This window comes from Oncorhynchus nerka, unplaced genomic scaffold (genome assembly GCF_034236695.1).
Source record: "Oncorhynchus nerka isolate Pitt River unplaced genomic scaffold, Oner_Uvic_2.0 unplaced_scaffold_1003, whole genome shotgun sequence".
NCBI lineage: Eukaryota > Metazoa > Chordata > Actinopteri > Salmoniformes > Salmonidae > Oncorhynchus > Oncorhynchus nerka.
Window position 1 is genome coordinate 149,190 of NW_027040291.1, and position 27,089 is coordinate 176,278.

The window sequence follows — 27,089 nt, forward strand, 5'->3', positions numbered from 1 at the left end:
TCTCTCTCTGATCTTCAACCTGTAAGGCATTATAGGGGCAGGTCTCTCTCTCTGATCTTCAACCTGTAAGGCATTATAGGGGCAGGTCTCTCTCTCTGAACTTCAACCTGTAAGGCATAACAGGGGCAGGTCTCTCTCTCTGATCTTCAACCTGTAAGGCATTATAGGGGCAGGTCTCTCTCTCTGATCTTCAACCTGTAAGGCATTATAGGGGCAGGTCTCTCTCTCTGATCTTCAACCTGTAAGGCATTATAGGGGCAGGGCTTTCTCTCTGATCTTCAACCTGTAAGGCATTATAGGGGCAGGGCTCTCTCTCTGATCTTCAACCTGTAAGGCATTATAGGGGCAGGGCTTTCTCTCTGATCTTCAACCTGTAAGGCATTATAGGGGCAGGGCTTTCTCTCTGATCTTCAACCTGTAAGGTCTCTGGTCCAGACATTACAGGGGCAGGGCTCTCTCTCTGATCTTCAACCTGTAAGGCATTATAGGGGCAGGGCTCTCTCTCTGATCTTCAACCTGTAAGGCATTATAGGGTCAGGTCTCTCTCTCTCTCTGATCTTCAACCTGTAAGGCATTATAGGGGCAGGTCTCTCTCTCTCTCTCTCTCTGATCTTCAACCTGTAAGGTCTCTGGTCCAGACATTACAGGGGCAGGTCTCTCTCTCTGATCTTCAACCTGTAAGGTCTCTGGTCCAGACATTACAGGGGGCAGGTCTCTCTCTCTGATCTTCAGCCTGTAAGGTCTCTGGTCCAGGCATTACAGGGGCAGGTCTCTCTCTCTGATCTTCAACCTGTAAGGTCTCTGGTCCAGACATTACAGGGGCAGGTCTCTCTCTCTGATCTTCAGCCTGTAAGGTCTCTGGTCCAGGCATTACAGGGGCAGGTCTCTCTCTCTGATCTTCAACCTGTAAGGTCTCTGGTCCAGACATTACAGGGGCAGGTCTCTCTCTCTGATCTTCAACCTGTAAGTTCTCTGGTCCAGACATTACAGGGGCAGGGCTCTCAATCTGTGCGAGCATGATGAAGAGGACACGCTAAAATCGCTTTCCTATTGAACATACTTCTTTCCGTATTAAATATTAGAGTTTAATTACATTTTAGGGTACCTGAGGATTAAATAGAAATGTAGTTTGACTTGTTTTAACAAAGTTTAGCGGTAGCTTTTTGGAATCCTTTCTCTGCATGTTGAACGAGTGGATTACTCAAATCAATGGTGCCAACTAAACTGACTTTTTGGGATATAAAGAAGGATTTTATCTAAGAAAACGACACTACATGTTGTACCTGTGACTCTTAGGATTGCAAATCAGAGGATGATTTTCAAAAAGGAAGTGAATAATTAATCGCTATTTGTGACTTTATGAAACCTGTGCTGGTTGAAAAATATGTTGATGTGCGGCGCCGTCCTCAACCAATCGCATGGCAGACTTTCCCTGTAAAACCTATTGTACATCGGACAATGCAGGTAGATGAACAAGAATTTAAGCTTTTAACCCATATCACACCTATCTACCTAAATGTTTAATATACATCATTTTTATGATTACTTATTTGAATTGCGCACCCTCCAATTTCACCGGATGTTGTCGACTAGACGTAAGAAGTTTTAAGAACAAAGTCTTATTTACATTGACATGGCCTAGGAACAGTGGGTTAACTGGTCTAGGAACAGTGGGTTAACTGGTCTAGGAACAGTGGGTTAACTGGTCTAGGAACAGTGGGTTAACTGGTCTAGGAACAGTAGGTTAACTGGTCTAGGAACAGTGGGTTAACTGGTCTAGGAACAGTGGGTTAACTGCCTTGTTCAGAACAACGGATCTTTACCTTGTCAGCTCGGGGATTCGATCTAGACACTTTTTAGTTACTGGCCCAACACTCTAACCACTAGGCTACCTGCCGATCCTAGATCATAATGAATCAGATTACATGGAGAGGGGGGACCTGATCCTAGATCATAATGAATCAGATTACATGGACAGGGGAGACCTGATCCTAGATTAGCACTCCTCATCTGAGACACTGCCTATATGAATAAGGAATGCTGTTGTTAAGTCTAGTTACAGCAGGTGTTTACTGCCATCTAGTGGAAGATACTAATAAAACACTACATTATCAGGCTGGGGAGACGGCTGAGTGCAGGATCCATGGTGAGATGACAGAGCAGAAAACACTATATTATCAGGGTGGGGAGACGGCTGAGTGCAGGATCCATGGTGAGATGACAGAGCAGAAAACACTATATGGAGAGAAGTACAAATAAATTATTTCTGAACAATAAAGGACAGAGTAAGATAATAAATAGTAATAAATAAATAATAAATACCTGGAATGACATATTATTACATATTATTACTAGTCTCACAGGGTTCTGTCGTCATTATTTTACCATACACCAGTGACGTCAGAAGTGACGTGTTCCTCATATGAAAGTGAAAGTAAGAGTGTGGTCTACGCCTTTATAAACCAGCTGTTGAAACTGTAGCGCACATTTCTCTGGTTACTGTTATATAAAGTGAAAGTAAGAGTGTGGTCTACGCCTTTATAAACCAGCTGTTGAAACCGTAGCGCACATTTCTCTGCAACATTAGAAGCAGGATAAATGTGTTGATTTGAAGGACAGACGGACAGACTGGTAAGTCTTGGCTACATATAACTATTATAAAGTTAGGTCGTAGTCAGACATTCAATAGACAGAGTAACCCTGAGATATGATTCTTTATCATGCGCCCGGTTTCCACGATGGAATTTAGGTGTAACGTTGGGAACGCATGATAAGTGAGCAAACGATAATTAACAGAATACAAATTGGAGTTGAGCTATTTTACAAATAAAATGGTGCGTAAGCTCGTTTACATGGGTTTACCCTCCACTACATCCCCGTTGATGCGGTGTGCAGCGTAGAGTGCATAGTCATTTATTTTTATTTCACTTATATTTAACTCGGCAAGTCAGAACACATTGTTATTAACATTGACGACCTACCCCGGCCAAACCTTGACGACGCTGGGCCAATTGTGCTCCACCCTATGGGACTCCCAATCATGCAGCCTGGATTCTAACCAGGTCCTGCAGTGACGCAAGAGGCGGGACTCTGCACCACTCGGGAGGCGGCTGAGCTGACACAGAAAGTCAAGTTGTTGTTTTGTACAGGATCCATGGTGAGACAACAGAGCAGAAAACACTACATGGAGATGACTGACAAATAGGTAAGTATTTCTGAACAATAATCTATTCTATTGGACAGAGTAAGTGAATGAATACCTGTAATGAGATATTACTAGTTAGTAGAACTGCTATTTGAGCTGAGTTGCTGACAGACAGCAGTTTTCATAGTGTAAACTAATCAGTAGTCCTACATGTTATCAGTAACACGTCTGGTAAAGATGGTGGAGGAGCTTTTCAATGATATGGTTTTATGTTTATCTCAGGGTTTCTCCATCCTTTTGTTCTTACCAGCACTTACACACCTGATTCAACTAATCATCACATATTTTAAGACAGTTTAATATTTGAGGCAAACAAATGAACATTCTCAAATTAAAACCTTTTGGGTTTGGTAGACCTTATTAAAGGCCTACAGTAATTCATATTTTGAAAGAAAAAAAAAAACCTGGTTTCCAGTAAATTATAAGTTGTGGCTAAAATAATGTAAGAGAGACGTCTCGAAGAAGGACTATTAAAAAAAATGTAAGCAAGATGCGGCACAATGTCATGATTTAATGCTGTCGCGTGAAACTGACTGTTAGCGCCACCCTCTGGTTACTGTTGTTATATGAAACTGACTGTTAGCACCACCCTCTGGTTACTGTTGTTATATGAAACTGACTGTTAGCGCCACCCTCTGGTTACTGTTGTTATATGAAACTGACTGTTAGCGCCACCCTCTGGTTACTGTTGTTATATGAAACTGACTGTTAGCGCCACCCTCTGGTTACTGTTGTTTTGTTAAGGGGTGACACCTTGACTGCAGTTGAAACTGACATTAATAAGAAAGTATCTGGACACGGCCATTTTGAGATGACAGAGTTTTAGTTTAATCTCTATACTGCAACGCAGTTTCACAGTAAAGTGAGTATTTCAGGTTAATAATCCAGAATAAAGTAGAGGGGACATGTGGAATACAGTAAACTAGTGTCTGAGTGCTGCTGAGTCATTCCATCCATACGGTCCCTCTTCTGTCCCCAGGAAATATCAGTTCTTATTTAGTGAAAGCTGAAATAAATCATTCTCTCTACTATTATTCTGACATTTCACATTCTTTAAAATAAAGTGGTGATCCTAACTGACCTAAAACAAGCACTTTTTACAAGGATTCAATTTCAGGAATTGTGAAAAACTGAGTTTAAATGTATTTGGCTCAGGTGTATGTACACTTCCGACTTCAACTGTATGTACGTGTATATATTAATTTACTGCTCTAACAATATAATTATTGTTTACATCACCTTATTTACTATTATGTTTTGATTTTTCCCTTCAATTTGTTTTACTATTTATGTGATGTGCAATGCAGAGAACACTGAAGAGGAATTATCATTTAATTTCCACAGTGAATTATTGTAATGTTTGTTTATGTGTCAATTAACCCCATAAGGGAAGGGTTGCCAGGTGGCGATTTGACACAATAATAAAGTTTTCATTCACTCATTTGTTCATTCATATAATTTAATTTAAGATGTTCTGTGTGTCCCTAATATCACTTTACACCCTGTTAGTTTGTTGTAATTCCTAGAGCAGAACGGAGAACACCATCGGGTTCGTACAAGTCTCAGTTTACATTATGGGAGATATCTGAGGATGAGTTGGATTGAGACACAGCCCATGTAAAAAAAAACATGCAAAAAACAGCTTAAACAGACATCTCCAGTTTAAATCTAAAAGGCTAAACTGATCCTCCTTTAAAAGAGCCTTTGGGGGATTTTTGAGACCAGGTCATCCTCATTTTAAACCCTCAGACAATGGTCTGCTGAAATGTAATGAACATAATAAACACATCCCCATCCCCTGGTCTCAAAAATCCCCCAAAGGCTCTTTTAAAGGAGGATCAGTTTAGCCTTTTAGATCATAATGAATCAGAATACATGGAGAGAAGGGACCTGATCCTAGTGAATCAAATTACATGGAGAGGAGGACCTGATCCTAGATCATAATGAATCAGATTACATTTTTATTTTACCTTTATTTAACCAGGCAAGACAGTTAAGAACAAATTCTTATTTTCAATGACGGCCTGGGAACAGTGGGTTACCTGCCTGTTCAGGGGCAGAATGACAGATTTATTTGTACCTTGTCAGCTCGGGGGTTTGAACTTGCAACCTTCCGGTTACTAGTCCAACGCTCTAACCACTAGGCCCTAATGGAGAGGAGGGACCTGATCCTAGATCATAATGAATCATAATGAATCAGATTACATGGAGAGGAGGAACCTGATCCTAGATCATAATGAATCAGATTACATGGAGAGAAGGAACCTGATCCTAGATCATAATGAATCAGATTACATGGAGGGGGCGACCTGATCCTAGATCATAATGAATCAGATTACATGGAGAGGGGTGGACCTGATCCTAGATCATAATGAATCAGATTACATGGAGAGGGGGACCTGATCCTAGATCATAATGAATCAGATTACATGGAGAGTGGGACCTGATCCTAGATCATAATGAATCAGATTACATGGAGAGGAGGACCTGATCCTAGATCATAATGAATCAGATTACCTGGAGAGGGGACCTGGTCCTAGATCATAATGAATCAGATTACCTGGAGAGGGGGACCTGGTCCTAGATCATAATGAATCAGATTGCATGGAGAAGGGGGACCTGATCCTAGATCAGCTCTGAGACACTGCCTTTATGAATAAGGGCCCAGGAGTCACCAGGACCAACTTGCATTGCTCTGGATAAGAGCGTCTGCTCAATGACTAAAATGTCAAATGAGTCACCAGGACAGGCATTGACAGGATGGTCACAGCCACATGTTCACTGGTTAGGTAGGACACAATATAACTGTTACATAGGACCAACAGTAATGATACATGGTTAGATAGGAACAACAGTAATGATACATGGTTAGACAGGATGTAATGATACATGGTTAGATAGGATGTAATGATACATGGTTAGACAGGAACAACAGTAAATGTAATACATGGTTAGACAGGAACAACAGTAATGATACATGGGTTATGACAGGAACAACAGTAATGATACATGGTTAGACAGGAACAACAGTAATGATACATGGTTAGATAGGAACAACAGTAATGATACATGGTTAGATAGGATGTAATGATACATGGTTAGACAGGAACAACAGTAATGATACATGGTTAGACAGGAACAACAGTAATGATACATGGTTAGATAGGATGTAATGATACATGGTTAGATAGGATGTAATGATACATGGTTAGATAGGAACAACAGTAATGATACATGGTTAGACAGGAACAACAGTAATGATACATGGTTAGACAGGATGTAATGATACATGGTTAGATAGGAACAACAGTAATGATACATGGTTAGACAGGAACAACAGTAATGATACATGGTTAGATAGGATGTAATGATACATGGTTAGACAGGAACAACAGTAATGATACATGGTTAGATAGGATGTAATGATACATGGTTAGACAGGAACAACAGTAATGATACATGGTTAGATAGGAACAACAGTAATGATACATGGTTAGATAGGACCAACAGTAATGATACATGGTTAGACAGGAACAACAGTAATGATACATGGTTAGATAGGAACAACAGTAATGATACATGGTTAGATAGGATGTAATGATACATGGTTAGACAGGAACAACAGTAATGATACATGGTTAGATAGGATGTAATGATACATGGTTAGATAGGATGTAATGATACATGGTTAGATAGGAACAACAGTAATGATACATGGTTAGATAGGATGTAATGATACATGGTTAGATAGGATGTAATGATACATGGTTAGATAGGAACAACAGTAATGATACATGGTTAGATAGGATGTAATGATACATGGTTAGACAGGAACAGTAATGATACATGGTTAGATAGGATGTAATGATACATGGTTAGATAGGATGTAATGATACATGGTTAGATAGGAACAACAGTAATGATACATGGTTAGATAGTAATGATACATGGTTAGATAGGATGTAATGATACATGGTTAGATAGGATGTAATGATACATGGTTAGATAGGAACAACAGTAATGATACATGGTTAGACAGGAACAACAGTAATGATACATGGTTAGACAGGATGTAATGATACATGGTTAGATAGGAACAACAGTAATGATACATGGTTAGACAGGAACAACAGTAATGATACATGGTTAGATAGGATGTAATGATACATGGTTAGACAGGAACAACAGTAATGATACATGGTTAGATAGGATGTAATGATACATGGTTAGACAGGAACAACAGTAATGATACATGTTAGTAGGAACAACAGTAATGATACATGGGATAGGACCAACAGTAATGATACATGGTTAGACAGGAACAACAGTAATGATACATGGTTAGATAGGAACAACAGTAATGATACATGGTTAGATAGGATGTAATGATACATGGTTAGACAGGAACAACAGTAATGATACATGGTTAGATAGGATGTAATGATACATGGTTAGATAGGATGTAATGATACATGGTTAGATAGGAACAACAGTAATGATACATGGTTAGATAGGATGTAATGATACATGGTTAGATAGGATGTAATGATACATGGTTAGATAGGAACAACAGTAATGATACATGGTTAGATAGGATGTAATGATACATGGTTAGACAGGAACAACAGTAATGATACATGGTTAGATAGGATGTAATGATACATGGTTAGATAGGATGTAATGATACATGGTTAGATAGGAACAACAGTAATGATACATGGTTAGATAGGAACAACAGTAATGATACATGGTTAGACAGGAACAACAGTAATGATACATGGTTAGACAGGAACAACAGTAATGATACATGGTTAGACAGGAACAACAGTAATGATACATGGTTAGATAGGATGTAATGATACATGGTTAGACAGGAACAACAGTAATGATACAGTAATGATACATGGTTAGACATGGTTAGATAGGAGGAACAACATGGTTAGATAGGAGTAATGATACATGGTTAGATAGGAACAACAGTAATGATACATGGTTAGATAGGAACAACAGTAATGATACATGGTTAGACAGGAACAACAGTAATGATACATGGTTAGATAGGAACAACAGTAATGATACATGGTTAGATAGGAACAACAGTAATGATACATGGTTAGACAGGAACAACAGTAATGATACATGGTTAGACAGGAACAACAGTAATGATACATGGTTAGACATGGTTAGATAGGAACAACAGTAATGATACATGGTTAGATAGGATGTAATGATACATGGTTAGATAGGACCAACAGTAATGATACATGGTTAGACAGGAACAACAGTAATGATACATGGTTAGACAGGAACAACAGTAATGATACATGGTTAGATAGGAACAACAGTAATGATACATGGTTAGACAGGAACAACAGTAATGATACATGGTTAGACAGGAACAACAGTAATGATACATGGTTAGACAGGAACAACAGTAATGATACATGGTTAGATAGGATGTAATGATACATGGTTAGATAGGAACAACAGTAATGATACATGGTTAGACAGGAACAACAGTAATGATACATGGTTAGACAGGAACAACAGTAATGATACATGGTTAGATAGGAACAACAGTAATGATACATGGTTAGACAGGATGTAATGATACATGGTTAGACAGGATGTAATGATACATGGTTAGACAGGAACAACAGTAATGATACATGGTTAGAGAGGAACAACAGTAATGATACATGGTTAGACAGGAACAACAGTAATGATACATGGTTAGATAGGATGTAATGATACATGGTTAGACAGGAACAACAGTAATGATACATGGTTAGACAGGATGTAATGATACATGGTTAGACAGGATGTAATGATACATGGTTAGACAGGAACAACAGTAATGATACATGGTTAGACAGGAACAGTAATGATACATGGTTAGACAGGAACAACAGTAATGATACATGGTTAGACAGGAACAACAGTAATGATACATGGTTAGATGGATGTAATGATACATGGTTAGATAGGATGTAATGATACATGGTTAGACAGGAACAACAGTAATGATACATGGTTAGATAGGATGTAATGATACATGGTTAGATAGGAACAACAGTAATGATACATGGTTAGACAGGAACAACAGTAATGATACATGGTTAGACAGGACAACAGTAATGAACATGGTTAGATAGGAACAACAGTAATGATACATGGTTAGACAGGAACAACAGTAATGATACATGGTTTATGATACATGGTTAGATAGGAACAACAGTAATGATACATGGTTAGATAGGAACAACAGTAATGATACATGGTTAGACAGGACAACAGTAATGATACATGGTTAGACAGGAACAACAGTAATGATACATGGTTAGACAGGAACAACAGTAATGATACATGGTTAGATAGGAACAACAGTAATGATACATGGTTTAGATAGGATGTAATGATACATGGTTAGACAGGAACAACAGTAATGATACATGGTTAGACAGGAACAACAGTAATGATACATGGTTAGACAGGATGTAATGATACATGGTTAGATAGGAACAACAGTAATGATACATGGTTAGACAGGAACAACAGTAATGATACATGGTTAGATAGGAACAACAGTAATGATACATGGTTAGATAGGAACAACAGTAATGATACATGGTTAGATAGGAACAACAGTAATGATACATGGTTAGACAGGAACAACAGTAATGATACATGGTTAGATAGGAACAACAGTAATGATACATGGTTAGAGGAGGAACAACAGGAAGTAATGATACATGGTTAGACAGGAACAACAGTAATGATACATGGTTAGACAGGAACAACAGTAATGATACATGGTTAGATACATGGTTAGATAGGAACAACAGTAATGATACATGGTTAGATAGGAACAACAGTAATGATACATGGTTAGATAGGAACAACAGTAATGATACATGGTTAGACAGGAACAACAGTAATGATACATGGTTAGACAGGAACAACAGTAATGATACATGGTTAGACAGGAACAACAGTAATGATACATGGTTAGATAGGAACAACAGTAATGATACATGGTTTATGATACATGGGACAGGAACAACAGTAATGATACATGGTTAGATAGGAACAACAGTAATGATACATGGTTAGATAGGAACAACAGTAATGATACATGGTTAGATAGGATGTAATGATACATGGTTAGACAGGAACATTTACATTTACATTTAAGTCATTTAGCAGACGCTCTTATCCAATTCATATGGGTTAAATTGAATAGTAACTGAAATCTGAACACTGACTGTAGGCTTATAACCTAATATAATATGAACTGAAATCTGGACACTGACTGTTGGCCTATAATCTAATATAATATGAACTGAAATCTGGTCACTGACTGTTGGTTTATAATCTAATATAATATGAACTGAAATCTGGACACTGACTGTTGGCCTATAATCTAATATAATATGAACTGAAATCTGGACACTGACTGTAGACCTATAATCTAATATAATATGAACTGAAATCTGGACACTGACTGTTGGCCTATAATCTAATATAATATGAACTGAAATCTGGACACTGACTGTTGGCCTATAATCTAATCTAATATGAACTGAAATCTGGACACTGACTGTAGACCTATAATCTAATATAATATGAACTGAAATCTGGACACTGACTGTTGGCCTATAATCTAATATAATATGAACTGAAATCTGGACACTGACTGTTGGCCTATAATCTAATATAATATGAACTGAAATCTGGACACTGACTGTTGGCCTATAATCTAATCTAATATGAACTGAAATCTGGACGCTGACTGTAGACCTATACTCTAATATAATATGAACTGCAGAATGATGCATTTCTTGCATTTAAATGAAACAACACATGTTAATTTAGTCTGGGGAACAGGGGTGGATAAATAGGATTAAATAAACCCTTCAGACTGATGACATATGGACATATTACACAGGACTAATCTTTCCACTGTTCTGGAGTTATTGTGTTTTCTCCCCGGTCCCTAAACTAAACCCTTCAGACTGATGACATATGGACATATTACACAGGACTAATCTTTCCACTGTTCTGGAGTTATTGCGTTTTCTCCCGGTCCCTAAACTAAACCCTTCAGACTGATGACATATGGACATATTACACAGGACTAATCTTTCCACTGTTCTGGAGTTATTGCGTTTTCTCCGGTCCCTAAACTAAATGGTCAACTTTACCAGTGTTAACTAGTAGATTACTAATGCATTCATTCTATCAATGTAAAACATTATTCTGGAGAGCACTACTTTATTTAGTCTATCATTATTCTGGAGAGAACTACTTTATTTAGTCTGTCATTATTCTGGAGAGAACTACTTTATTTAGTCTGTCAATGTAACACATTATTCTGGAGAGAACTACTTTATTTAGTCTATCATTATTCTGGAGAGAACTACTTTATTTAGTCTATCAATGTAAAACATTATTCTGGAGAGAACTACTTTATTTAGTCTATCAATGTAACACATTATTCTGGAGAGAACTACTTTATTTAGTCTATCAATGTAACACATTATTCTGGAGAGAACTACTTTATTTAGTCTTCTGGGGCAACAAGTTATGACAGAAGAGAAGCTGCATGTATCAAACTATAGTTGAAGAACACATGACCTACCAAATGTTGAAAATTCTAAGCAGAAATGTATCTAAATTGCAGCCAGTAGGCTATACGGTCCAGTACAGAGTAACAAACTGCACAGGTAGCCTACTTTTGAATTAGATTTTTTTGACAATCAGATGAAAACATCATTTGTGAAAACAGCCTGAGCAGACAGCAGAAACAACAGTAAATGGGATAAGATGTGTACATGCATCAATTTAAAAACACAATACTTCAGAGTATCCTCAATAATAACGGGATATTGGTGTGCATGTAAACGTGGTCACTGTTGTTGGAATGTCTAGTTACAGCAGGTGTTTACTGCCATCTACTGGAACATACCGAGAATACATACAGACACAAATGTCAGGTTCAATAGCCTTGTTCAAGCATTGTACAGTACAAGTCTCTACACACAGAGTCCGGGGACCAGCCCAGCTAGTCGATTACCTATCAACTAGACTCCGTAACAAGCCGTTTTCAAAGTGGAAACTAATCAGTAGCCCTGCATGTTATAAGGTAGACTATTTAGATTGTAACTATGGAGACACCTATTTTACAACCCTTTTTCCATAAAAAATACTAACGCTCTAGAACTGATGCGCATCAACAAATAAGGTGACAAAGCAGGAAAACTACTTTAGGTGCTCTACAGCGTGTTAGATAAATTCACTAGGAGGTGGTTTAAACTGTGTTCTAATGCGACTTTACTGATGGAAAACCATATCATGCGGAGGGTTTTTCTCATGCTCAGTTCTTGGGTCTTGTTTTTTCTCCTGCTCAGTTCCTGGGTCTTGTTTTTTCTCATGCTCAGTTCTTGTGTCTTGTTTTTTCTCCTGCTCAGTTCCTGGGTCTTGTTTTTTCTCATGCTCAGTTCTTGTGTCTTGTTTTTTCTCATGCTCAGTTCTTGTGTCTTGTTTTTTCTCATGCTCAGTTCTTGGGTCTTGTTTTTTCTCATGCTCAGTTCTTGGGTCTTGTTTTTTCTCATGCTCAGTTCTTGGGTCTTGTTTTTTCTCATGCTCAGTTCTTGTGTCTTGTTTTTTCTCATGCTCAGTTCTTGGGTCTTGTTTTTTCTCCTGCTCAGTTCTTGGTTCTTGTTTTTTCTCATGCTCAGTTCTTGTGTCTTGTTTTTTCTCATGCTCAGTTCTTGGGTCTTGTTTTTTCTCATGCTCAGTTCTTGGGTCTTGTTTTTTCTCATGCTCAGTTCTTGAGTCTTGTTTTTTCTCATGCTCCGTTCTTGGGTCTTGTTTTTTCTCGTGCTCAGTTCTTGGGTCTTGTTTTTTCTCATGCTCAGTTCTTGGGTCTTGTTTTTTCTCATGCTCAGTTCTTGGGTCTTGTTTTTCTCATGCTCAGTTCTTGTGTCTTGTTTTTTCTCATGCTCAGTTCTTGGGTCTTGTTTTTTCTCATGCTCAGTTCTTGGGTCTTGTTTTTCTCATGCTCAGTTCTTGGGTCTTGTTTTTTCTCATGCTCAGTTCTTCCTTGCCACCGTGCTTCTACACCTGCATTGCTTGCTGTTTGGGGTTTTAGGCTGGGTTTCTGTACAGCACTTTGAGATATCAGCTGATGTACGAAGGGCTATATAAATAAATTGGATTTGATTTGATTTGATTTAGGCTACCTGTCTCCCCAACACTCTAACCACTAGGCTACCTGCCTCCCCAACACTCTAACCACTAGGCTACCTGCCTCCCCAACACACTAACCACTAGGCTACCTGCCTCCCCAACACTCTAACCACTAGGCTACCTGCCTCCTCTACACTCTAACCACTAGGCTACCTGCCGCCCCAACACTCTAACCACTAGGCTACCTGCCGCCCCAACACTCTAACCACTAGGCTACCTGCCGCCCCAACACTCTAACCACTAGGCTACCTGCCGCCCCAACACTCTAACCACTAGGCTACCTGCCGCCCCAACACTCTAACCACTAGGCTACCTGCCGCCCAAACGCTCTAACCACTAGGCTACCTGCCGCCACAACGCTCTAACCACTAGGCTACCTGCCGCCACAACGCTCTAACCACTAGGCTACCTGCCGCCCCAACGCTCTAACCACTAGGCTACCTGCCGCCCCAACGCTCTAACCACTAGGCTACCTGCCGCCCCAACGCTCTAACCACTAGGCTACCTGCCGCCCCACTCTAACCACTAGGCTACCTGCCGCCCCAACTCTCTAACCATTAGGCTACCTGCTGCCCCAACACTCTAACCAGTAAGCTACCTGCCGCCCCAAAATAAGATGTAGGCCTATCAGAGGCTATTAGTTAGTTTTCAGGCCTTGTGGGCGGGTTTTCAGTGGTCATTGGGCTAGAAAATGTAACTACATTAAACAACCTTATAGTTTGGATGTGTTTGTTAGTAAACTGTTTTATTTCTAAGAGATAATTAATAAAATAATTAGTTGTCACTGTGTTAACCACAACCAACATGTTGGATCTCTGTTTAGTTGTCACTGTGTTAACCACAACCAACATGTTGGATCTCTGTTTAGTTGTCACTGTGTTAACCACAACCAACATGTTGGATCTCTGTTTAGTTGTCACTGTGTTAACCACAACCAACATGCTGGATCTCTGTTTAGTTGACACTGTGTTAACCACAACCAACATGTTGGATCTCTGTTTAGTTGTTACTGTGTTAACCACAACCAACATGTTGGATCTCTGTTTAGTTGTCACTGTGTTAACCACAACCAACATGTTGGATCTCTGTTTAGTTGTCACTGTGTTAACCACAACCAACATGTTGGATCTCTGGTTAGTTGTCACTGTGTTAACCACAACCAACATGTTGGATCTCTGTTTAGTTGTCACTGTGTTAACCACAACCAACATGTTGGATCTCTGTTTAGTTGTCACTGTGTTAACCACAACCAACATGTTGGATCTCTGTTTAGTTGTTACTGTGTTAACCACAACCAACATGTTGGATCTCTGTTTAGTTGTCACTGTGTTAACCACAACCAACATGTTGGATCTCTGTTTAGTTGTCACTGTGTTAACCACAACCAACATGTTGGATCTCTGTTTAGTTGTTACTGTGTTAACCACAACCAACATGTTGGATCTCTGTTTAGTTGTCACTGTGTTAAACACCACAACCAACATGTTGGATCTCTGTTTAGTTGTTACTGTGTTAACCACAACCAACATGTTGGATCTCTGTTTAGTTGTTACTGTGTTAACCACAACCAACATGTTGGATCTCTGTTTAGTTGTCACTGTGTTAACCACAACCAACATGTTGGATCTCTGTTTAGTTGTCACTGTGTTAACCACAACCAACATGTTGGATCTCTGTTTAGTTGTCACTGTGTTAACCACAACCAACATGTTGGATCTCTGTTTAGTTGTCACTGTGTTAATAACCACAACCAACATGTTGGATCTCTGTTTAGTTGTCACTGTGTTAACCACAACCAACATGTTGGATCTCTGTTTAGTTGTCACTGTGTTAACCACAACCAACATGTTGGATCTCTGTTTAGTTGTCACTGTGTTAACCACAACCAACATGTTGGATCTCTGTTTAGTTGTCACTGTGTTAACCACAACCAACATGTTGGATCTCTGTTTAGTTGTCACTGTGTTAACCACAACCAACATGTTGGATCTCTGTTTAGTTGTCACTGTGTTAACCACAACCAACATGTTGGATCTCTGTTTAGTTGTCACTGTGTTAACCACAACCAACATGTTGGATCTCTGGTTAGTTGTTACTGTGTTAACCACAACCAACATGTTGGATCTCTGTTTAGTTGTCACTGTGTTAACCACAACCAACATGTTGGATCTCTGGTTAGTTGTTACTGTGTTAACCACAACCAACATGTTGGATCTCTGTTTAGTTGTCACTGTGTTAACCACAACCAACATGTTGGATCTCTGTTTAGTTGTCACTGTGTTAACCACAACCAACATGTTGGATCTCTGGTTAGTTGTTACTGTGTTAACCACAACCAACATGTTGGATCTCTGTTTAGTTGTCACTGTGTTAACCACAACCAACATGCTGGATCTCTGTTTAGTTGTCACTGTGTTAACCACAACCAACATGTTGGATCTCTGTTTAGTTGTCACTGTGTTAACCACAACCAACATGTTGGATCTCTGTTTAGTTGTCACTGTGTTAACCACAACCAACATGTTGGATCTCTGTTTAGTTGTCACTGTGTTAATCACAACCAACATGTTGGATCTCTGTTTAGTTGTCACTGTGTTAACCACAACCAACATGTTGGATCTCTGTTTAGTTGTCACTGTGTTAACCACAACCAACATGTTGGATCTCTGTTTAGTTGTCACTGTGTTAACCACAACCAACATGTTGGATCTCTGTTTAGTTGTCACTGTGTTAACCACAACCAACATGTTGGATCTCTGTTTAGTTGTCACTGTGTTAACCACAACCAACATGTTGGATCTCTGTTTAGTTGTCACTGTGTTAACCACAACCAACATGTTGGATCTCTGTTTAGTTGTCACTGTGTTAACCACAACCAACATGTTGGATCTCTGGTTAGTTGTTACTGTGTTAACCACAACCAACATGTTGGATCTCTGTTTAGTTGTCACTGTGTTAACCACAACCAACATGTTGGATCTCTGTTTAGTTGTCACTGTGTTAACCACAACCAACATGTTGGATCTCTGTTTAGTTGTCACTGTGTTAACCACAACCAACATGTTGGATCTCTGTTTAGTTGTCACTGTGTTAATCACAACCAACATGTTGGATCTCTGTTTAGTTGTCACTGTGTTAACCACAAACAACATGTTGGATCTCTGTTTAGTTGTCACTGTGTTAACCACAACCAACATGTTGGATCTCTGTTTAGTTGTCACTGTGTTAACCACAACCAACATGTTGGATCTCTGGTTAGTTGTCACTGTGTTAACCACAACCAACATGTTGGATCTCTGTTTAGTTGTCACTGTGTTAACCACAACCAACATGTTGGATCTCTGTTTAGTTGTCACTGTGTTAACCACAACCAACATGTTGGATCTCTGTTTAGTTGTCACTGTGTTAACCACAACCAACATGTTGGATCTCTGTTTAGTTGTCACTGTGTTAACCACAACCAACATGTTGGATCTCTGGTTAGTTGTCACTGTGTTAACCACAACCAACATGTTGGATCTCTGTTTAGTTGTCACTGTGTTAACCACAACCAACATGTTGGATCTCTGTTTAGTTGTCACTGTGTTAACCACAACCAACATGTTGGATCTCTGGTTAGTTGTTACTGTGTTAACCACAACCAACATGTTGGATCTCTGTTTAGTTGTCACTGTGTTAACCACAACCAACATGCTGGATCTCTGTTTAGTTGTCACTGTGTTAACCACAACCAACATGTTGGATCTCTGTTTAGTTGTCACTGTGTTAACCACAACCAACATGTTGGATCTCTGTTTAGTTGTCACTGTGTTAACCACAACCAACATGTTGGATCTCTGTTTAGTTGTCACTGTGTTAATCACAACCAACATGTTGGATCTCTGTTTAGTTGTCACTGTGTTAACCACAACCAACATGTTGGATCTCTGTTTAGTTGTCACTGTGTTAACCACAACCAACATGTTGGATCTCTGTTTAGTTGTCACTGTGTTAACCACAAACAACATGTTGGATCTCTGTTTAGTTGTCACTGTGTTTAACCACAACCAACATGTTGGATCTCTGTTTAGTTGTCACTGTGTTAACCACAACCAACATGTTGGATCTCTGTTTAGTTGACACTGTGTTAACCACAACCAACATGTTGGATCTCTGTTTAGTTGTCACTGTGTTAACCACAACCAACATGTTGGATCTCTGTTTAGTTGTCACTGTGTTAACCACAACCAACATGTTGGATCTCTGTTTAGTTGTCACTGTGTTAACCACAACCAACATGTTGGATCTCTGTTTAGTTGTCACTGTGTTAACCACAACCAACATGTTGGATCTCTGTTTAGTTGTCACTGTGTTAACCACAACCAACATGTTGGATCTCTGTTTAGTTGTCACTGTGTTAACCACAACCAACATGTTGGATCTCTGGTTAGTTGTCACTGTGTTAACCACAACCAACATGTTGGATCTCTGTTTAGTTGTCACTGTGTTAACCACAACCAACATGTTGGATCTCTGTTTAGTTGTCACTGTGTTAACCACAACCAACATGTTGGATCTCTGTTTAGTTGTCACTGTGTTAACCACAACCAACATGTTGGATCTCTGTTTAGTTGTCACTGTGTTAATAACCACAACCAACATGTTGGATCTCTGGTTAGTTGTCACTGTGTTAACCACAACCAACATGTTGGATCTCTGTTTAGTTGTCACTGTGTTAACCACAACCAACATGTTGGATCTCTGTTTAGTTGTCACTGTGTTAATAACCACAACCAACATGTTGGATCTCTGTTTAGTTGTCACTGTGTTAATAACCACAACCAACATGTTGGATCTCTGTTTAGTTGTCACTGTGTTAACCACAACCAACATGTTGGATCTCTGGTTAGTTGACACTGTGTTAACCACAACCAACATGTTGGATCTCTGTTTAGTTGTCACTGTGTTAAACACCACAACCAACATGTTGGATCTCTGTTTAGTTGTCACTGTGTTAACCACAACCAACATGTTGGATCTCTGTTTAGTTGTCACTGTGTTAACCACAACCAACATGTTGGATCTCTGTTTAGTTGTCACTGTGTTGACCACAACCAACATGTTGGATCTCTGTTTAGTTGTCACTGTGTTAACCACAACCAACATGTTGGATCTCTGTTTAGTTGTCACTGTGTTGACCACAACCAACATGTTGGATCTCTGTTTAGTTGTCACTGTGTTAACCACAACCAACATGCTGGATCTCTGTTTAGTTGTCACTGTGTTGACCACAACCAACATGTTGGATCTCTGTTTAGTTGTCACTGTGTTAACCACAACCAACATGTTGGATCTCTGTTTAGTTGTCACTGTGTTAACCACAACCAACATGCTGGATCTCTGTTTAGTTGTCACTGTGTTGACCACAACCAACATGCTGGATCTCTGTTTAGTTGACACTGTGTTAACCACAACCAACATGTTGGATCTCTGTTTAGTTGACACTGTGTTAACCACAACCAACATGCTGGATCTCTGGTTAGTTGTCACTGTGTTAACCACAACCAACATGTTGGATCTCTGTTTAGTTGTCACTGTGTTAATCACAACCAACATGTTGGATCTCTGTTTAGTTGTCACTGTGTTAACCACAACCAACATGTTGGATCTCTGTTTAGTTGTCACTGTGTTAACCACAACCAACATGTTGGATCTCTGTTTAGTTGTCACTGTGTTAACCACAACCAACATGTTGGATCTCTGTTTAGTTGTCACTGTGTTAACCACAACCAACATGTTGGATCTCTGTTTAGGTGTCACTGTGTTAACCACAACCAACATGTTGGATCTCTGTTTAGTTGTCACTGTGTTAACCACAACCAACATGTTGGATCTCTGTTTAGTTGTCACTGTGTTAACCACAACCAACATGTTGGATCTCTGTTTAGTTGTCACTGTGTTAACCACAACCAACATGTTGGATCTCTGTTTAGTTGTCACTGTGTTAACCACAACCAACATGTTGGATCTCTGTTTAGTTGTCACTGTGTTAACCACAACCAACATGTTGGATCTCTGTTTAGTTGTCACTGTGTTAACCACAACCAACATGATGGATCTCTGTTTAGTTGTCACTGTGTTAACCACAACCAACATGTTGGATCTCTGTTTAGTTGTCACTGTGTTAACCACAACCAACATGTTGGATCTCTGTTTAGTTGTCACTGTGTTAACCACAACCAACATGTTGGATCTCTGGTTAGTTGTCACTGTGTTAACCACAACCAACATGTTGGATCTCTGGTTAGTTGTCACTGTGTTAACCACAACCAACATGTTGGATCTCTGTTTAGTTGTCACTGTGTTAACCACAACCAACATGTTGGATCTCTGTTTAGTTGTCACTGTGTTAACCACAACCAACATGTTGGATCTCTGTTTAGTTGTCACTGTGTTAACCACAACCAACATGTTGGATCTCTGGTTAGTTGTCACTGTGTTAACCACAACCAACATGTTGGATCTCTGTTTAGTTGTCACTGTGTTAACCACAACCAACATGTTGGATCTCTGGTTAGTTGTCACTGTGTTAACCACAACCAACATGTTGGATCTCTGTTTAGTTGTCACTGTGTTAACCACAACCAACATGTTGGATCTCTGTTTAGTTGTCACTGTGTTAACCACAACCAACATGTTGGATCTCTGTTTAGTTGTCACTGTGTTAACCACAACCAACATGTTGGATCTCTGTTTAGTTGTCACTGTGTTAACCACAACCAACATGTTGGATCTCTGTTTAGTTGTCACTGTGTTAACCACAACCAACATGTTGGATCTCTGTTTAGTTGTCACTGTGTTAACCACAACCAACATGTTGGATCTCTGTTTAGTTGTCACTGTGTTAACCACAACCAACATGTTGGATCTCTGTTTAGTTGTCACTGTGTTAACCACAACCAACATGTTGGATCTCTGTTTAGTTGTCACTGTGTTAACCACAACCAACATGTTGGATCTCTGTTTAGTTGTCACTGTGTTAACCACAACCAACATGTTGGATCTCTGTTTAGTTGTCACTGTGTTAACCACAACCAACATGTTGGATCTCTGTTTAGTTGTCACTGTGTTGACCACAACCAACATGTTGGATCTCTGTTTAGTTGTCACTGTGTTAACCACAACCAACATGTTGGATCTCTGTTTAGTTGTCACTGTGTTGACCACAACCAACATGTTGGATCTCTGTTTAGTTGTCACTGTGTTAACCACAACCAACATGCTGGATCTCTGTTTAGTTGTCACTGTGTTGACCACAACCAACATGCTGGATCTCTGTTTAGTTGTCACTGTGTTGACCACAACCAACATGCTGGATCTCTGTTTAGTTGACACTGTGTTAACCACAACCATCATGTTGGATCTCTGTTTAGTTGACACTGTGTTAACCACAACCAACATGCTGGATCTCTGGTTAGTTGTCACTGTGTTAACCACAACCAACATGTTGGATCTCTGTTTAGTTGTCACTGTGTTAATCACAACCAACATGTTGGATCTCTGTTTAGTTGTCACTGTGTTAACCACAACCAACATGTTGGATCTCTGTTTAGTTGTCACTGTGTTAACCACAACCAACATGTTGGATCTCTGTTTAGTTGTCACTGTGTTAACCACAACCAACATGTTGGATCTCTGTTTAGTTGTCACTGTGTTAACCACAACCAACATGTTGGATCTCTGTTTAGGTGTCACTGTATTAACCACAACCAACATGTTGGATCTCTGTTTAGTTGTCACTGTGTTAACCACAACCAACATGTTGGATCTCTGTTTAGTTGTCACTGTGTTAACCACAACCAACATGTTGGATCTCTGTTTAGTTGTCACTGTGTTAACCACAACCAACATGTTGGATCTCTGTTTAGTTGTCACTGTGTTAACCACAACCAACATGTTGGATCTCTGTTTAGTTGTCACTGTGTTAACCACAACCAACATGTTGGATCTCTGTTTAGTTGTCACTGTGTTAACCACAGCCAACATGATGGATCTCTGTTTAGTTGTCACTGTGTTAACCACAACCAACATGTTGGATCTCTGTTTAGTTGTCACTGTGTTAACCACAACCAACATGTTGGATCTCTGTTTAGTTGTCACTGTGTTAACCACAACCAACATGTTGGATCTCTGGTTAGTTGTCACTGTGTTAACCACAACCAACATGTTGGATCTCTGGTTAGTTGTCACTGTGTTAACCACAACCAACATGTTGGATCTCTGTTTAGTTGACACTGTGTTAACCACAACCAACATGTTGGATCTCTGTTTAGTTGTCACTGTGTTAACCACAACCAACATGTTGGATCTCTGTTTAGTTGTCACTGTGTTAACCACAACCAACATGTTGGATCTCTGTTTAGTTGTCACTGTGTTAACCACAACCAACATGTTGGATCTCTGTTTAGTTGTCACTGTGTTAACCACAGCCAACATGATGGATCTCTGTTTAGTTGTCACTGTGTTAACCACAACCAACATGTTGGATCTCTGTTTAGTTGTCACTGTGTTAACCACAACCAACATGTTGGATCTCTGTTTAGTTGTCACTGTGTTAACCACAACCAACATGTTGGATCTCTGTTTAGTTGTCACTGTGTTAACCACAACCAACATGTTGGATCTCTGTTTAGTTGTCACTGTGTTAACCACAACCAACATGTTGGATCTCTGTTTAGTTGTCACTGTGTTAACCACAACCAACATGTTGGATCTCTGTTTAGTTGTCACTGTGTTAACCACAACCAACATGCTGGATCTCTGTTTAGTTGTTACTGTGTTAACCACAACCAACATGTTGGATCTCTGTTTAGGGGTCAGTGCTCTAAAATGAGTCTCTCTGGGGAGAGAGAGGAGGGTGGCCCTGTCTCTAAAATGAGTCTCTCTGGGGAGAGAGAGGAGGGGGGCCCTGCCTCTAAAATTCATCTCTCTGAGGGACATGACACCAAAGATAAGAGGTAAGATGACAATTTAATGAATAATTTATAAAGTTTATTTCCAAAATAAATAGCTATCTTAAGATGAATGCACTTACTGTAAATCACTCTGGATAAGAGCATCTGCTAAATCAGGAGTTCTCAATCCGGGTCTGTGGAGGTACTGCAGGGGTTCTCAATCCGGGGTCTGGGAGGTACTGCAGGGGTTCTCAATCCGGGGTCTGTGGAGGTACTGCAGGGGTTCTCAATCCGGGGTCTGTGGAGGTACTGCAGGGGTTCTCAATCCGGGGTCTGGGGAGGTACTGCAGGGTTCTCAATCCGGGGTCTGTGGAGGTACTGCAGGGTTCTCAATCCGGGGTCTGTGGAGGTACTGCAGGGGTTCTCAATCCGGGGTCTGTGGAGGTACTGCAGGGGTTCTCAATCCGGGGTCTGTGGAGGTACTGCAGGGGTTCTCAATCCGGGGTCTGTGGAGGTACTGCAGGGGTTCTCAATCCGGGGTCTGGGGAGGTACTGCAGGGGTTCTCAATCCGGGGTCTGTGGAGGTACTGCAGGGGTTCTCAATCCGGGTCTGTGGAGGTACTGCAGGGGTTCCACGGCACCCTGACTGTACTCGTTGCAATGTCAGACATTTGATAGGATTTTTACATGACACAACCACTTTGCCTTCTCTTAATTATTGACTAATATAATGGAATGCATATTTTAACATTTACATTTACATTTAAGTCATTTAGCAGACGCTCTTATCCAGAGCGACTTACAAATTGGTGCTTTCACCTTATGACATCCAGTGGAACAGCCACTTTACAATAGTGCATCTAGGTCTTTTAAGGGGGGAGGGGGAGAAGGATTACTTTATCCTATCCTAGGTATTCCTTAAAGAGGTGGGGTTTCAGGTGTCTCCGGAAGGTGGTGATTGACTCCGCTGTCCTGGCGTCGTGAGGGAGTTTGTTCCACCATTGGGGGGCCAGAGCAGCGAACAGTTTTGACTGGGCTGAGCGGGAACTGTACTTCCTCAGTGGTAGGGAGGCGAGCAGGCCAGAGGTGGATGAACGCAGTGCCCTTGTTTGGGTGTAGGGCCTGATCAGAGCCTGAGGGTAGTGAGGTGCCGTTCCCCTCACAGCTCCGTAGGCAAGCACCATGGTCTTGTAGCGGATGCGAGCTTCAACTGGAAGCCAGTGGAGAGAGCGGAGGAGCGGGGTGACGTGAGAGAACTTGGGAAGGTTGAACACCAGACGGGCTGCGGCGTTCTGGATGAGTTGTAGGGGTTTAATGGCACAGGCAGGGAGCCCAGCCAACAGCGAGTTGCAGTAATCCAGACGGGAGATGACAAGTGCCTGGATTAGGACCTGCGCCGCTTCCTGTGTGAGGCAGGGTCGTACTCTGCGGATGTTGTAGAGCATGAACCTACAGGAACGGGCCACCGCCTTGATGTTATTTGAGAACGACAGGGTGTTGTCCAGGATCACGCCAAGGTTCTTAGCGCTCTGGGACGAGGACACAATGGAGTTGTCAACCGTGATGGCGAGATCATGGAACGGGCAGTCCTTCCCGGGAGGAAGAGCAGCTCCGTCTTGCCGAGGTTCAGCTTGAGGTGATGATCCGTCATCCACACTGATATGTCTGCCAGACATGCAGAGATGCGATTCGCCACCTGGTCGTCAGAAGGGGGAAAGGAGAAGATTAATTGTGTGTCGTCTGCATAGCAATGATAGGAGAGACCATGTGAGGTTATGACAGAGCCAAGTGACTTGGTGTATAGCGAGAATTTTAACCAATTGTGATGGTTGTTACCAGCAGAATATTGACAATATAACTGTTACATCAACACTCTCTTCACACCCGTTTAACAACTCTAAATATCTTTGGCATAGTAGGCATCAAGTCCCTTCCAATAATGTTGCCTACAACGTTTCATACAATGTTCATTTTCATCGAACACATATTACACCCTAGACGCCTTCAACTGCCCAATTTATATCCATCCCCAATTTAGGAGTATTTTTTAACAATATGATGTTTTGCTCCAAAGAGAGAACTTGAAATAACATGATGTAGATAATTAAATCATCAAAAGAAAAACGTGTTTAGAAAATAAGGTTCCTTATAAAAAGGCTTCTATCACTTCCTTAAAATATGAAATCAATAAAAGTTATATATATTTTGGGGTTCAGTGAAGAAGAACCTCTATAGTTCTGATCAACAAAAGGTTCATGTTTTGAGGATGTGAACCCAGCAGCCATCCAGTGGTCAGATCAATTCCACCTGTTTTTTCCAGCGCCCGGCCCGGGATTCGAACCAGCCACCCTTCGGTCACAGCTCCAACTCCAACCTGAATTAATCTTCAGAAATAAGCCTGAGTTAATCTGCCAAAATGAAGACAAAATGCTATGCAGTTATACATAAATATTATACATAAATCATTGCCAAAAGCACAAGACATACTGTTGCATGTAGGTCTGTATTATTTATGGGTTGATCACATAGAAATATAAAAACATTATTTTTAACTACTGCAATGCAATTACATGTGGCTCAGGAACCACTGACTCACTGCATTATTCTATAGTATTATCAAGACACCTGCTGTTAACTCTTAACTACTTAGGACAGCTCACCAGGTGTCCTAAATATCTACTGACTAGGTGGGTAGGTAATTTAGGCAATGGGTAGGTAACTAGGTCATTTATACCCATAAGTGTAAAATGTCTTTATTCTCAGCACTTATACGACCAATTTTCTACTCAGACACTTTGTGGATATGGACCCAGATCTCAACATATTGTCATAAAAAAACTGAATGTTTGATCTCAAAATGTTGTTATAATTTTGTAAAAATGTTTGTTAAACATAATAATAAAAAATGAATATTACTAATGTAACCCACTGTAAAGACTGGGTTTAGGTTATTGTGTTGCACTGCTCATGTCCGCGTTCTGGAACTGTCCGCGTCCCCGTACAGAACTGTCAGCGTCCCGTTTGGTGTGGATGTTGTCCGGTTACGCGCAGAGTGGACTGAGGTGATCTTGGGGAATTACGACCAAGTTTGTTACAGTGTTGAGACACCGAAGTTTACTGTTCAATTTGTTTTTTTCTTTACGGTCAGGGACAGTGTGAGTGTAGCCAGATCCTTTTCACTCTCTATCCTTGTTTCAATTTGTGGTTCACCGGATTCATCATCGAGACGAGGGACAGACGAACGACCTGCTAACTAACCAAGCTAGTCGGTACAGCTCGGTAAGCTAGCTAGCTACTCTACCAGCAGCATCCTAGTTACCATAGCTACCACTACATCATCACCGGCTGTCTGCATTTCTTGTGGACCGATGGAGCTCCCCGGTCTCCCTCTCTCGTTGACGGATGCTGGCTACCTCTGTCCGGTTCTCCTCTCTTCACTAGATGGACGGTAACTTTAGTGTTTAAACCTCTGTGTCCAAGGACCGAACTTTTGAATATTATTTTCAGGGCGCCTCAATAGCAGGTATTGAACACTGGGTAAATAATCACTAGTCAGAACCTCAACCTCAGTATACATTCATTATAACAAATCAATATCTGATATTGTGAGTAAACAACCTTGAGAGTGCGTCTTCCAGCCCTCTAATAAATTACATCATTCAACCCTCCCGGTTAGTAAATTTACCTCAACATGCCCCCAGAAGGCAGAGTAACGACACCAGCCTTTTAGCGGGGCTGACAGACTGACTACAACGCTCGCGTCGCTAAATTAATTTCGTTATTAAAAATGACACACTGCTCGCGCGCTGCAACGACCGTCTAGAAGTCAGTTATATTTGTGAAACTCTTCTTATGTTTCACTATTGTTTCCCCATCTGAGCTCAGAGTAGATGAGAGATGTAATGTTTATCTCTGTTGTGTTGAAGACCGATCAAGCAGGAGAGACCAGCCTCCCCTGTTCCCAGCTGTGTGTCCATGAAGAGTGACCAGTCTATGATGCAACCTTTACAGTATAGAGAGGGAGACTTTTCTACTGAACAAAGGTAAGAAGAACTCATGGGTCAGTGAGTTAAACAACACTGTCTCTAGTAATTTCTCCTCCCATTTATTGTTGTTGTTTTCATAATCCATAGGCTCATCCTTTTGTCCATTTTCATAGTCCTAAAACAATATTAAACAAACACAACATTCCCTCCCTGTGTTTGTGTGTGTGTGTGTGTGTGTGTTTGTTGTGTGTGTGTGTGTTTGTTGTGTGTGTGTGTGTTTGTTGTGTGTGTGTGTGTGTGTGTGTGTGTCTGAACTCCCTGGATGAGGAGATGTAATCTCTATTCTGGTTGCCTAGTCACTTATATCCCTACCTACATGTGGATATTACCTCAATTACCTCAACTACCTGGTACCCTGCACATTGACTCAGTACTGGTACTCCTTATAGTCTCATTATTACCTCAACTACCTGGTTGTTACGGTAAATGAGTGAAGAGGTGTGGAGTCAGGCGTAGAGAGCATAAGATGTGGGAAAAAGAACACGCTTTAATGTCCCGGAAACATAACATGAACAAAAGTGGAAACACAAATGAACAGAAATATAAACGGACAGCGTGAAACCCTAATGCCAACAAAAATACACTCAAAAAACAAAACAGACGAACAAGCCCGCACGAAACAGAAGCGGGCTGAACAGACTATATATAACCCTA

General features: G+C 40.4%; 1 long non-coding RNA gene across 3 annotated transcripts; it reads left to right on the plus strand.

Annotated features, from left to right (window-relative positions):
• The first annotated feature begins 1,267 nt into the window (after window positions 1-1,267).
• Window positions 1,268-25,313, plus strand: LOC135570258 (uncharacterized). Of its 3 annotated transcripts, none has more exons than XR_010463491.1 (4): window positions 1,268-2,631; window positions 3,047-3,205; window positions 22,309-22,452; window positions 24,710-25,313. It is a non-coding gene; the product is annotated as an uncharacterized LOC135570258 (long non-coding RNA). The 3 variants fall into 3 exon arrangements; XR_010463492.1 differs by having other exon boundaries at window positions 1,458-2,631; window positions 3,150-3,205; XR_010463490.1 differs by having other exon boundaries at window positions 1,582-3,205.
• The last annotated feature ends 1,776 nt before the right edge of the window (window positions 25,314-27,089 follow it).